Source organism: Salvelinus fontinalis, unplaced genomic scaffold, assembly GCF_029448725.1.
Source record: "Salvelinus fontinalis isolate EN_2023a unplaced genomic scaffold, ASM2944872v1 scaffold_0379, whole genome shotgun sequence".
Lineage (NCBI taxonomy): Eukaryota > Metazoa > Chordata > Actinopteri > Salmoniformes > Salmonidae > Salvelinus > Salvelinus fontinalis.
Window position 1 is genome coordinate 149,311 of NW_026600588.1, and position 14,419 is coordinate 163,729.

Sequence of the window (14,419 nt, forward strand, 5' to 3'; positions counted from 1 at the left end):
GAAGTGGGGGGCTTTCTCCCCGAGGAACATAGAAGTGGGGGGCTTTCTCCCTGAGGAACATAGAAGTGGGGGGCTTTCTCCCTGAAGAACATAGAAGTGGGGGGCTTTCTCCCTGAGGAACATAGAAGTGGAGGGCTTTCTCCCTGAGGAACATAGAAGTGGGGGGCTTTCTCCCTGAGGAACATAGAAGTGGGGGGCTTTCTCTCTGAGGAACATAGAAGTGGGGGGCTTTCTCCCTGAGGAACATAGAAGTGGGGGGGCTTTCTCCCTGAGGAACAAAGAAGTGGGGGGCTTTCTCTCTGAGGAACATAGAAGTGGGGGGCTTTCTCCCTGAGGAACATAGAAGTGGGGGGCTTTCTCCCTGAGGAACATAGAAGTGGGGGGCTTTCTCCCTGAGGAACACAGAAGTGGGGGGCTTTCTCCCTGAGGAACATAGAAGTGGGGGGCTTTCTCCCTGAGGAACATAGAAGTGGGGGGCTTTCTCCCTGAGGAACATAGAAGTGGGGGGCTTTCTCCCTGAGGAACATAGAAGTGGGGGGCTTTCTCCCTGAGGAACACAGAAGTGGGGGGCTTTCTCCCCGAGGAACATAGAAGTGGGGGGCTTTCTCCCTGAGGAACATAGAAGTGGGGGGCTTTCTCCCTGAAGAACATAGAAGTGGGGGGCTTTCTCCCTGAGGAACATAGAAGTGGAGGGCTTTCTCTCTGAGGAACATAGAAGTGGGGGGCTTTCTCCCTGAGGAACATAGAAGGCAAGGGCTTTCTCTCTGAGGAACATAGAAGTGGGGGGCTTTCTCCCTGAGGAACATAGAAGTGGGGGGCTTTCTCTCTGAGGAACATAAAAGTGGGGGGCTTTCTCCCTGAGGAACATAGAAGTGGGGGGCTTTCTCCCTGAGGAACATAGAAGTGGGGGACTTTCTCCTTGAGGAGCATAGAAGTTGGGGGCTTTCTCCCTGAAATACATAGAAGTGGGGGGCTTTCTCCCTGAGGAACATAGAAGTGGGGGGCTTTCTTCCTGAAATACATAGAAGTTGGGGGCTTTCTCCCTGAGGAACATAGAAGTGGGGGGCTTTCTCCCTGAAATACATAGACGTGGGGGGCTTACTCCTTGAGGAACATAGAAGACGGGGGCTTTCTCCCTGAGGAACATAGAAGTGGGGGGCTTTCTCCCTGAGGAACATAGAAGTGGGGGGCTTTCTCCCTGAGGAACATAGAAGTGGGGGGCTTTCTCCCTGAGGAACATAGAAGTGGGGGACTTTCTCCTTGAGGAGCATAGAAGTTGGGGGCTTTCTCCCTGAAGAACATAGAAGTGGGGGGCTTTCTCCCTGAGGAACATAGAAGTGGGGGGCTTTCTCTCTGAGGAACATAGAAGTGGGGGGCTTTCTCCCTGAGGAACATAGAAGTGAGGGGCTTTCTCCCTGAGGAACATAGAAGTGGGGGGCTTTCTCCCTGAGGAACATAGCAGTGGGGGGCTTTCTCCCTGAGGAACATAGAAGTGGGGGGCTTTCTCCCGGAGGAACATAGAAGTGGGGGGCTTTCTCCCTGAGGAACATAGAAGTGGGGGGCTTTCTCCCTGAAGAACATAGAAGTTGGTGGCTTTCTCTCTGAGGAACATAGAAGTGGGGGGCTTTCTCCCTGAGGAACATAGAAGTGGGGGGCTTTCTCTCTGAGGAACATAGAAGTGGGGGGCTTTCTCTCTGAGGAACATAGAAGTGGGGGGCTTTCTCTCTGAGGAACATAGAAGTGGGGGGCTTTCTCCCTGAGGAACATAGAAGTGGGGGGCTTTCTCCCTGAGGAACATAGAAGTGGGGGGCTTTCTCCCTGAGGAACATAGAAGAGGGGGGCTTTCTCCCTGAGGAACATAGAAGTGGGGGGCTTTCTCCCTGAGGAACATAGAAGTGGGGGGCTTTCTCCCTGAGGAACATAGAAGTGGGGGGGCTTTCTCCCTGAGGAACATAGAAGTGGGGGGCTTTCTCTCTGAGGAACATAGAAGTGGGGGGCTTTCTTCCTGAGGAACATAGAAGTGGGGGGCTTTCTCCCTGAGGAACATAGAAGTGGGGGGCTTTCTCCCTGAGAAACGTAGAAGTGGGGGGCTTTCTCCCCGAGGAAACCTACTGAAAAAATACTAAAATAACACCTTTTCCATAACCTGTAAGTAGGACTGGGGGTCTGACCAGATTGTTCAGAGCTTCTGCTCTTTTCTATCACCTGTAGGGAAAGCAATGTATGATCTATACTTGGTATGTAGCTTTTTCACTTATGGGTGGCACAAATTGGTATAAGGGGGAGGAGAATGAGCAGGGTATATGCAAATTGAATACTGTAGTATTTACTATACTTTAAAAAGTGTTGTGTTTTTGCGTACTGTGGTGTTTTTGTGGACATTACTGTAGTATTTCCTATAGAATTCTACAGTATACTACAACATCCTATAGTACGTACTACACATGATCGAGGGGTACTACAGTGTGTAGTATAATAATCTACAGTGTGTAGTATAATAATCTACAGTGTGTAGTATAATAATCTAGTCTCTCTCTCTCTGTCTCTCTCTCTCTGTCTATCAATTCAATTCAATTCAATTCAAGGGGCCTTATTGGCATGGGAAACATGTGTTAACATTGCCAAAGCAAGTGAGGTAGATAATATACAAAAGTGAAATAAACAATACAAATTAACAGTAAACATTACACATACAGAAGTTTCAAAACAAGAAAGACATTACAAATGTCATATTATATATATACAGTGTTGTAACAATGTACAAATGGTTAAAGCACACAAGTTAAAATAAATAAGCATAAATATGGGTTGTATTTACAATGGTGTTTGTTCTTCACTGGTTGTCTATCTCTGTCTCTCTCTCTCTCTCTCTCTTCTCTCTCTTCTCTCTCTCTCTCTCTCTCTCTCTCTCTCTCTCTCTCTCTCTCTCTCTCTCTCTGTCTCTCTTCTCTCTCTCTCTCTCTCTCTCTCTCTCTCTCTCTCTCTCTCTCTCTCTCTCTCTCTCTCTCTCTCTCTCTCTCTCTTCTCTCTCTTCTCTCTCTCTCTCTAACTCTCTCTCTCTGTCTCTCTCTGTCTATCTCTGTCTCTCTCTGTCTCTGTCTCTCTCTCTCTCTGTCTATCTCTGTCTCTCTCTCTCTCTCTCTGTCTATCTCTGTCTCTCTCTCTCTCTCTCTCTCTCTCTCTCTCTCTCTCTCTCTCTCTCTCTCTCTGTCTCTCTCTCTCTCTCTCTCTGTCTATCTCTGTCTCTCTCTCTCTCTCTCTCTCTCTCTCTCTGTCTCTCTCTCTCTCTCTCTCTCTCTCTCTCTCTCTCTCTCTCTCTCTCTCTCTCTGTCTCTCTCTCTCTCTCTCTCTATCTGTCTCTCTCTGTCTCTCTCTGTCTCTCTCTCTCTCTCTCTCTCTCTCTCTCTCTCTCTCTCTCTCTCTCTCGCTCTCTCTGTGTCTATCTGCCTCTCTCTCTATCTCTCTCTCTCTCTCTCTCTCTCTCTCTCTCTCTCTACACTGTTTCAACAGTTTCAAATTCATTGCAGTAACCACACCTTCCTGATGAATGCCTTCCTTTTAGGTGTAATAAGTTGTTCAGCCGGATGTGTCCTACTCTGAGTTCAGTGAGTCCAAAAACATTATTTCTCCCTAGAATTGTTAGCTTGTTAGCAATTATCTCTCTCTCTGAAACCTCAATGTCTACCTCCCCACCTCCAAGGGCTGAAAACCTCAATGTCCACCTCCAAGGGCTGAAACCTCAATGTCCACCTCCCCACCTCCAAGGGCTGAAACCTCAATGTCCACCTCCCCACCTCCAAGGGCTGAAACCTCAATGTCCACCTCCAAGGGCTGAAACCTCAATGTCCACCTCCAAGGGCTGAAACCTCAATGTCCACCTCCCCACCTCCAAGGGCTGAAACCTCAATGTCCACCTCCAAGGACTGAAACCTCAATGTCCACCTCCCCACCTCCAAGGGCTGAGACCTCAATGTCCATCTTCCCACCTCCAAGGACTGAAACCTCAATGTCCATCTTCCCACCTCCAAGGACTGAAACCTCAATGTCCACCTCCCTACCTCCAAGGGCTGAAACCTCAATGTCCACCTCCCCACCTCCAAGGGCTGAAACCTCAATGTCCACCTCCCCACCTCCAAGGGCTGAAACCTCAATGTCCACCTCCCCATCTCCAAGGGCTGAAACCTCAATGTCCACCTCCAAGGGCTGAAACCTCAATGTCCACCTCCCCACCTCCAAGGGCTGAAACCTCAATGTCCACCTCCAAGGACTGAAACCTCAATGTCCACCTGCCCTGTTGTACCCCACCATGGGTTAGGACTATCTCGTATAACAGGTATTGTCCCTTCATCCCCATATGAGCTGTGACCCCAGTACATCTAGCCCGTATACCCATCTGTCCAACCCCACCATGGGTTAGGACTATCTCATATAACAGGTATGGTCTGCTACGTGAGTTAAATGTTTGCAGACTCATCAACACGGCATATGAGTCAGAGCATATACTGTAACTACTCTGTTCGGCTTTGTCTTCCTCCACCCACTGTAATGTACACTGAGCGTACAAAACATTAGGAACTATTTCCTGGACAGACTGACCAGGTGAATCCAGGTGAAAGCTATGAGCCCTTTATTGATTGTCACCTGTTAAATCCACTTCAATTAAAAGAAGGATCTTTTTAAAGCCCTGAGGTAATAGAGACATGGATTGTGTACGTGTGCCATTCAGAGGGTGAATGAGCAAGACAAAAGATTTAAGTGCCCTTTGAATGGGGTGTGGGAGTAAGAACCAGGTGCACCGGTTTGTGTGACAAACTGCTACGCTTATGCGTTTTTTTAACGCTCAACAGTTTCCTGTTTGTATCAACAATGGTTCAGGACATCCAGCCAACCTTGACACAACTGTGGGGAGCATTGGAGTCAACATGGGCCAGCATCCCTGTGGAACTTGACAACTTGTAGCTCATTCCCTGATTAAATTAGGCTGTTCTAAGGGGAAAATGGGGTGCAACTCAATATTAGGAAGGTGTTCAGTGTGTATATGTATACATCAATCTCTCCAACACTTGTAGTTCAGCTCCTGGAGGTGGGAGGAGCCATGGTGGATTCACAGGGACAGGTACCGTGGGGCTGAACTCCCTTCCATACTGTCCTATCTGCCTCGCCTGGCTATTACCCACCCATCCAAAGGTGTGTATTCTGTCCCGTGTTCATGTTCCCAACATGCCTGTAACACCTCTTCGTTGTCTAACTCACCTGAGGGCCTAGGCTACCTTACCTTAGGGCCTAGGCTATCTCACCTTAGGGCCTAGGCTACCTCACCTGAGGGCCTAGGCTACCTCACCTTAGGGCCTAGGCTACCTCACCTTAGAGCCTAGGCTACCTTACCTTAGGGCCTAGGCTACCTTACCTTAGGGCCTAGGCTACCTCACCTGAGGGCCTAGGCTACCTCACCTGAGGGCCTAGGCAACCTCACCTTATAGCCTAGGCTACATCACCTTAGAGCCTAGGCTACCTCACCTTAGGGCCTAGGCTACCTCACCTTAGGGCCTAGGCTACCTCACCTGAGGGCCTAGGCTACCTCATCTTAGGGCCAAGGCTACCTCACCTGAGGGCCTAGGCTACCTCACCTTAGGGCCTAGGCTACCTCACCTTAGAGCCTAGGCTACCTCACTTGAGGGCCTAGGCTATCTCACCTTAGGGCCTAGGCTACCTCACCTTAGAGCCTAGGCTACCTCACCTTAGGGCCTAGGCTACCTCACCTTAGGGAAAAGGCTACCTCACCTGAGGGCCTAGGCTACCTCACCTGAGGGCCTAGGCTACCTCACCTTAGGGCCTAGGCTACCTCACCTTAGGGCCTAGGCTACCTCACCTTAGGGCCTAGGCTACCTCACCTTAGGGGCTAGGCTACCTCACCTTAGGGCCTAGGCTACCTCACCTGAGGGCCTAGGCTACCTCACCTTAGGGCCTAGGAAACCTCACCTTAGAGCCTAGGCTACCTCACCTTAGGGGCTAGGCTACCTCACCTTAGGGCCTAGGCTACCTCACCTGAGGGCCTAGGCTACCTCACCTGAGGGCCTAGGCTACCTCACCTTAGGGCCTAGGCTACCTCGCCTTAGGGCCTAGGCTACCGCACCTTAGGGCCTAGGCTACCTCACCTGAGGGCCTAGGCAACCTCACCTTATAGCCTAGGCTACATCACCTTAGAGCCTAGGCTACCTCACCTTAGGGCCTAGGCTACCTCACCTTAGGGCCTAGGCTACCTCACCTGAGGGCCTAGGCTACCTCACCTTAGGGCCTAGGCTACCTCACCTTAGAGCCTAGGCTACCTCGCCTTAGGGCCTAGGCTACCTCGCCTTAGGGCCTAGGCTACCGCACCTTAGGGCCTAGGCTACCTCACCTTAGGGCCTAGGCTACCTTACCTTAGGGCCTAGGCTACCTTACCTTAGGGCCTAGGCTACCTCACCTTAGGGCCTAGGCTATCTCACCTTAGGGGCAGACTAGGCTACCTCATCTTAGGACCTAGGCTACCTCACCTTAGGGCCTAGGCTACCTCACCTTAGGGCCTAGGCTACCTTACCTTAGGGCCTAGGCTACCTTACCTTAGGGCCTAGGCTACCTTACCTTAGGGCCTAGGCTACCTTACCTTAGGGCCTAGGCTACCTCACCTTAGGACCTAGGCTACCTCACCTTAGGGCCTAGGCTACCTCACCTTAGGGCCTAGGCTACCTTACCTTAGGGCCTAGGCTATCTCACCTTAGGGCCTAGGCTACCTCATCTTAGGGCCTAGGCTACCTCACCTTAGGGCCTAGGCTACCTCACCTTAGGGCCTAGGCTACCTCACCTGAGGGCCTAGGCTACCTCACCTTAGGGCCTAGGCTACCTTACCATAGGGCCTAGGCTACCCCTCTTAGGGCCTAGGCTACCTCACCTGAGGGCCTAGGCTACCTCGCCTTAGGGCCTAGGCTACCTCACCTTAGGGCCTAGGCTACCTCACCTTAGGGCCTAGGCTACCTTACCTTAGGGCCTAGGCTACCTTACCTTAGGGCCTAGGCTACCTCACCTTAGGGCCTAGGCTACCTTACCTTAGGGCCTAGGCTATCTCACCTTAGGGCCTAGGCTACCTCATCTTAGGGCCTAGGCTACCTCACCTTAGGGCCTAGGCTACCTCACCTTAGGGCCTAGGCTACCTCACCTTAGGGCCTAGGTTACCTCACCTTAGGGCCTAGGCTACCTTACCTTAGGGCCTAGGCTACCTCATCTTAGGGCCTAGGCTACCTCACCTGAGGGCCTAGGCTACCTCGCCTTAGGGCCTAGGCTACCTCACCTTAGGGCCTAGGCTACCTCACCTTAGGGCCTAGGCTACCTTACCTTAGGGCCTAGGCTACCTCATCTTAGGGCCTAGGCTACCTCACCTGAGGGCCTAGGCTACCTTACCTTAGGGCCTAGGCTACCTCACCTGAGGGCCTAGGCTACCTTACCTTAGGGCCTAGGCTACCTCACCTTAGGGCCTAGGCTACCTCACCTTAGGGCCTAGGCTACCTCACCTTAGGGCCTAGGCTACCTCACCTGAGGGCCTAGGCTACCTCACCTTAGGGCCTAGGCTACCTCACCTTAGGGCCTAGGCTACCTCACCTTAGGGCCTAGGCTACCTTACCTTAGGGCCTAGGCTACCTCACCTTAGGGCCTAGGCTACCTTACCTTAGGGCCTAGGCTACCTCACCTTAGGGCCTAGGCTACCTCACCTTAGGGCCTAGCTACCTCACCTTAGGGCCTAGGCTACCTCACCTGAGGGCCTAGGCTACCTTACCTTAGGGCCTAGGCTACATCACCTTAGGGCCTAGGCTACATCACCTTAAGGCCTAGGCCACCTCACCTTAGGGCCTAGGCTACCTTACCTTAGGGCCTAGGCTACCTTACCTTAGGGCCTAGGCTACATCACCCTAGGGCCTAGGCTACCTTACCTTAGGGCCTAGGCTACCTCACCTTAGGGCCTAGGCTACCTCACCTTAGGGCCTAGGTTACCTCACCTTAGGGCCAAGGCTACCTTACCTTAGGGCCTAGGCTACCTTACCTTAGGGCCTAGGCTACCTTATTTTTTAGGCTATTAATTCATTACATTTCAGTGTATTTCAGTAGAATATACTATATATATAATACATACTTGTATACATCCATAAAAATCAATATTATTCATATTATTGTTCGACGCACTAAATTATTTAATGTTTTTTTTCAGCAGTCAACGAACGTCACAACCTTTCTAAGAACTCATGTGGAATGTTTGTTGTGCTGACTCAACGCCAGTACGACGTCACTTCCACCGGTGTTTTCAGGGAAGTGCAAGAGGACACGTGGGTTCATTTTTAGACACGTTCGTTTGCAGCAAACATTGGAATTTTGAGTGCGGGAGGCAACCCGTCTGCCCCAGGGAGTCTACGTCCTCGCTATTTGTTCTCTGTTATTGTGTCGCCATCTTGTGGACAAACTGACAACAAACGGAAATACGTGCGAGTCAGAGTGATCAAATCAAATTGTACTTGTCTCATGCGTCGAATACAACAGGTGTAGACGTTACGGTGAAATGCTTACTTACAAACCCTTAACCAACAATGCAGTTTGAAGAAAAATAAGAGTTAAGAAAAATATTTACTAAATTATCTAAAGTAAAAAATCAAAGAGTAACAACAAAATAACAATGATGAGGCTATATACAGGGGGGTACCGGTACCGAGTCAACGTGCGGGGGTACAGGTTAGTGGAAGTAATTGAGGTAACATGTACATGTACGTAGGGGTAAAGTGACTATGCATAGATAATAAAACAGAGAGTAGCAGCAGCGTTTAAAAAAAGGTGTGTGGGGGGGGGCAATGCAAATACTCTGGGTAGTCGTTTGATTAGATGTTCAGGAGTCTTATGGCTTGGGGGGGTAGAAGCTGTTTAGAAACCTCTTGGACCTAGACTTGACGATCCGGTACCGCTTGCCGTGCGGTAACAGAGAGAACAGTCTATGACTGGGGTGGCTGGAGTCTTTGACCATCTTTAGGGCCTTTCTCTGACACCGCCTGGTATAGAGGTCCTGGATGGCCGGAAGCTTGGCCCCAGTGATGTACTGGGCCATACACACTACCCTCTGTAGTGCCTTGCGGTCAGAGGACGAGCAGTTGCCATACCAGGTGGTGATGCAACCAGTCAGGATGCTTTCGATGGTGCAGCTGTAGAACTTTTTGAGGATCTGAGAACCCATGCCAAATATTTTCAGTCTCCTGAAGGGGAATAGGTTTTGTCGTGCCCTCTTCTTGGTGCGCTTGGGACCATGTTAGTTTGTTAGTGATGTGGACACCAAGGAACTTGAAGCTCTCAACCTGCTCCACTACAGCCCCGTCGATGAGAATGGGGGCGCTGCTCGGCCCTCCTTTTCCTGTAGTCCACGATCATCTCCTTCGTCTTGATTAAGTTGAGGGAGATGTGCCGGCTTTTGGCCGTTCACGTCACTGGACATACACAGCCATTTTGCCGCAACTTTGGAAGTATTCTCGAGGTCATTGTCCATTTGGAAGACCCATTTGCGACCGAGCTTTAACTTCCTGACTGATGTCTTGAGATGTTGCTTCAATACATCCAAATAATTTTCCTTCCTCATGATGCCATCTATTTTGTGAAGTGCACCAGTCCCTCCTGCAGCAAAGCCCCCCCCCCCCCCACATCATGATGTTTCCAGTTGGCATAAAGTCCAGTGAAGTTCTTTGAGGGCCGTCGAGGTTTTCGGCTTGAGGTGGGATGTAAAACGGCCGTGGCGATGACGGAGGAGGATTCTCTCGGGAGATAATATGGTCGGTATTTAATTGTGAGGTATTCTGGGTCGGGTGAACAACATGACTTGAGTTCCTGTATGTTCCTAGAATTACACCATGACTCATTAATCATGAAACACAACCCCTCCGCCCTATCTGGAGAGATATTAATTCCTGTCTGTGCGATGTTCTGAGAATACTAAACGTAATAATAATAACAGAAATAAAGACTAGGGAATTTCCTAGCTCAACGTCCTCAGTTCAGCGTCAGCTGTGGTGTGTTGAGTTCGTGGTATGAGTTGTGTATATAGTCTAGGTCTGTTGCCTCATTCATTGGTCACGGTAAAACATGTATAGAATGTTCTCCAGAACAGCCAGCAGAGGGCAGCAGTTCTCCATGATAGAGTCCTCACCATAGTCTCACATCAGGGTTGGAAAGACCTACTGCGTTATTAACCTTTAGGTCATTCAGGAGGCACTTTTATCCAGGGCTTCTTACAGTGCAGGGCATTCAACGAACGTCGGTAAAACAACCACATATCACAGACATAGCAAGATTATTCCATGTAATTACAAGCATATTACATAGTAATTAATTTGATCCGTGTTTAATTACAGTGGAAAAGGCCATAGGTCATTGTCTATGAGATGTAGAGTAAGTGTTGCGTTGTTACAATGCATGAAACATACTGTAGTAAACCATGACTTCGCTGAAACTACATCTCCCATGAGCACTTGCGTATTCCCTGCCGCTCAACTCTCTCGCACTAGAGGTGGTTTAAAAAAAAAAAAAAACATTTTGGGAAAGAATCCCAGGAATTCGTTTCCTGTGAAATTTGGCAAGAGGAGAGAACTGGATGTAGAGCTCAGAGCTCATTGACCAAGTTCCACAGACAGAGATGGGCTCCCACAACAGTCCTTTTACAGATGGACCGAGGACAAGGATGAGGACTCCCGGAGTTTAGAGGGAATTAACCCGCTTTCCCAGTCCGCCTGCTCCGAGCAGGGAAAAACACACATTACGGGGTTTCAGCCATGGCTGAGCCCCTGTTGAAACGGACCTTCTCTCGGCTGCGGAGAACGGATCGATCCCGGCGGAAAACGGACCCCAAACTTAATGGTAACTGTAAAACGATGTTTAGCGTTTTCATTCCTTTATAAAGACAGTTTGTCTTTTTCACATGTGTGTCTTTTTTACCCAAACTAGATAATCAATAAGTAATCCAGCCTTACACAAATAACAGACAGCTGCCGATGACGGAAACATGTATTCAGAAGCGGGCATTTACTTTTTTGTGGGGCAACTAACTTCGTTTGGCAGGAAGAAAAGGCATATCTTTTCAGCGAACACGCACGATATGGTGATGCTATTTGAGAAATATTGCGTGACGCTACGTCAAGGATAGGAGCGAAGCAGCAGGATAAACTTTGTATTGGTTCAACTTTAACATGTTTCACAATCCAGAAGTCACTCTGGACATTGTTTACATTCTTTTGGTCTGTCGACAGAGAAACTCAGAGCCGAGAATAAGTAGCGGAGAATACCGACGGCAACAGAACAGATCTAGAGAGAGTAACGTTAAGTCAAAGAAAGGGCTACCTTTAACTCCGGAACGGGCTACCGTTATCTAGAAACGGGCTACCGTTAACCCCCGAAATAGGCTACCTTTGACCCCGGAACGGGCTACCGTTATCTAGAAACGGGCTACCGTTAACCCCCGAAACGGGCTACCGTTATCTCCGAAACGGGCTACCATTAACCCCGAAATAGGCTACCGTTATCTCCAGAACGGGCTACCGTTAACCCCGAAATAGGCTACCGTTATCTCCAGAACGGGCTACCGTTATCTCCGAAATGGGCTACCGTTATCTCCGAAACGGGCTACCTTTATTTTCGAAACGGCTACCGTTAACCCCGAAATGGGCTACCGTTATCTCCAGAATGGGCCTAAAAAATGCGTTTGTCTGCAGATGTGCCAGTGTTACATAATTCAGCCATTCAGGATCCATACACGCGAGTCAGACAGGGCGGGCCGCGCCTCTCCAACCCCGCCCCAGACACTCCTATAGCGGCGTTGTCTAAATGGGATACATACAGCTTAGGTCAAATTGACGTTAAATTATATATATTTTTTTTGTGTGTGCATTTTACCTAACCTTAACCCCTTTTCTAACAACCTAATTATCCTAACCTTCTGCTTAAGTTCTCTTAACCTGCTATGAAAAGTACATTCTGACATAAACTGTATACCATCTAATCAAAACCATCTATAGTCAAGATGTTACAGACAGTAGATTCCCACACATTGACACAGAGAGACCACTCAGAGACAGAAGATGATGCTGGGGGTTTGTATCCTACACAGAAACAAGAGCCAACCTTCCCTTCCCTCCTCTTCATCACTAGTAAAGTCAACTCACAGAAACAGGGGCCAACCTACACTTCCCTCCTCTTCATCATTAGTAAAGTCAACTCACAGAAACAAGGGCCAACCTACACCTCCCTCCTCTTCCTCACTAGTAAAGTCAACTCACAGAAACAGGGGCCAACCTATACTTCCCTCCTCTTCATCACTAGTAAAGTCAACTCACAGAAACAGGGGCCAACCTACACTTCCCTCCTCTTCATCATTAGTAAAGTCAACTCACAGAAACAGGGGCCAACCTACACTTCCCTCCTCTTCATCATTAGTAAAGTCAACTCACAGAAACAAGGGCCAACCTACACCTCCCTCCTCTTCCTCACTAGTAAAGTCAACTCACAGAAACAGGGGCCAACCTATACTTCCCTCCTCTTCATCACTAGTAAAGTCAACTCACAGAAACAGGGGCCAACCTACACTTCCCTCCTCTTCATCATTAGTAAAGTCAACTCACAGAAACAGGGGCCAACCTACACTTCCCTCCTCTTCATCATTAGTAAAGTCAACTCACAGAAACAAGAGCCAACCTATACTTCCCTCCTCTTCATCACTAGTAAAGTCAACTCACAGAAACAGGGGCTAACCTATACTTCCCTCCTCTTCATCATTAGTAAAGTCAACTCACAGAAACAGGGGCCAACCTACACCTCCCTCCTCTTCATCACTAGTAAAGTCAACTCACAGAAACAGGGGCCAACCTACACTTCCCTCTTCTTCATCATTAGTAAAGTCAACTCACAGAAACAGGGGCCAACCTACACCTCCCTCCTCTTCATCACTAGTAAAGTCAACTCACAGAAACAGGGGCCAACCTATACTTCCCTCCTCTTCATCACTAGTAAAGTCAACTCACAGAAACAGGGGCCAACCTACACTTCCCTCCTCTTCGTCATTAGTAAAGTCAACTCACAGAAACAGGGGCCAACCTACACTTCCCTCCTCTTCATCACTAGTAAAGTCAACTCACAGAAACAGGGGCCAACCTATATCTCCCTCTTCGTCATTAGTAAAGTCAACTCACAGAAACAAGAGCCAACCTATACTTCCCTCCTCTTCATCACTAGTAAAGTCAACTCACAGAAACAGGGGCCAACTTACACTTCCCTCCTCTTCATCATTAGTAAAGTCAACTCACAGAAACAGGGGCCAACCTATACTTCCCTCCTCTTCATCACTAGTAAAGTCAACTCACAGAAACAGGGGCCAACCTACACTTCCCTCCTCTTCCTCACTAGTAAAGTCAACTCACAGAAACAGAGGCCAACCTACACCTCCCTCCTCTTCATCATTAGTAAAGTCAACTCACAGAAACAAGAGCCAACCTACACCTCACTCCTCTTCATCACTAGTAAAGTAAATGAACAGAAATATAAATGAAAGAGAATCATTGTGCCAGTCTACTCTCTGCCCTGAACTCTGTAGTCATGTGAATAAGGCCTTTATACAAGTCTTGGATATAATTTCACCAGGGCTGGACAGCATATGGGCTGGGACTCTGTTTGAGAAAGCTGTATTTGTCCCACAGTCCCAAGGTTGAAGGGCAATGACAAACATTAATGTTGAAGTCTGTGTGAATGTGCCAACATTTAGTTCTCTCCTCCTCTTCTCTCCTCTGTTTTCTCTCCTCCTCTTCTCTCCTCCTCTTCTCTCCTCCTCTTCTCTCCTCCTCTTCTCTCATCCTCTTCTCTCCTCCTCTTCTCTCCTCCTCTTCTCTCCCCCTCTTCTCTTCTCTCCTCCTCTTCTCTCCTCCTCTTCTCTTCTCTCCTCTGTTTTCTCTCCTCTGTTTTCTCTCCTTCTCTTCTCTCCTCCTCTTCTCTCCTCCTCTTCTCACCTCTGTTTTCTCTTCTCTGTTTTCTCTCCTCTGTTTTCTCTCCTCCTCTTCTCTCCTCTGTTTTCTCTCCTCTGTTTTCTCTCCTCCTCTTCTCTCCTCTGTTTTCTCTCCTCTGTTTTCTCTCCTCTTCTCTCCTCTGTTTTCTCTCCTCTGTTTTCTCTCCTCCTCTCCTCCTCTTCTCTCCTCTGTTTACTCTCCTTCTCTCCTCTCCTTCTCTTCTCTCCTCCTCTTCTCTCCTCTGTTTTCTCTCCTCTGTTTTCTCTCCTTCTCTTCTCTCCTCCTCTTCTCTCCTCTGTTTTCTCTCCTCTGTTTTCTCTCCTTCTCTTCTCTCCTCCTCTTCTCTCCTCGTCTTCTCTCCTCTGTTTTCTCTCCTC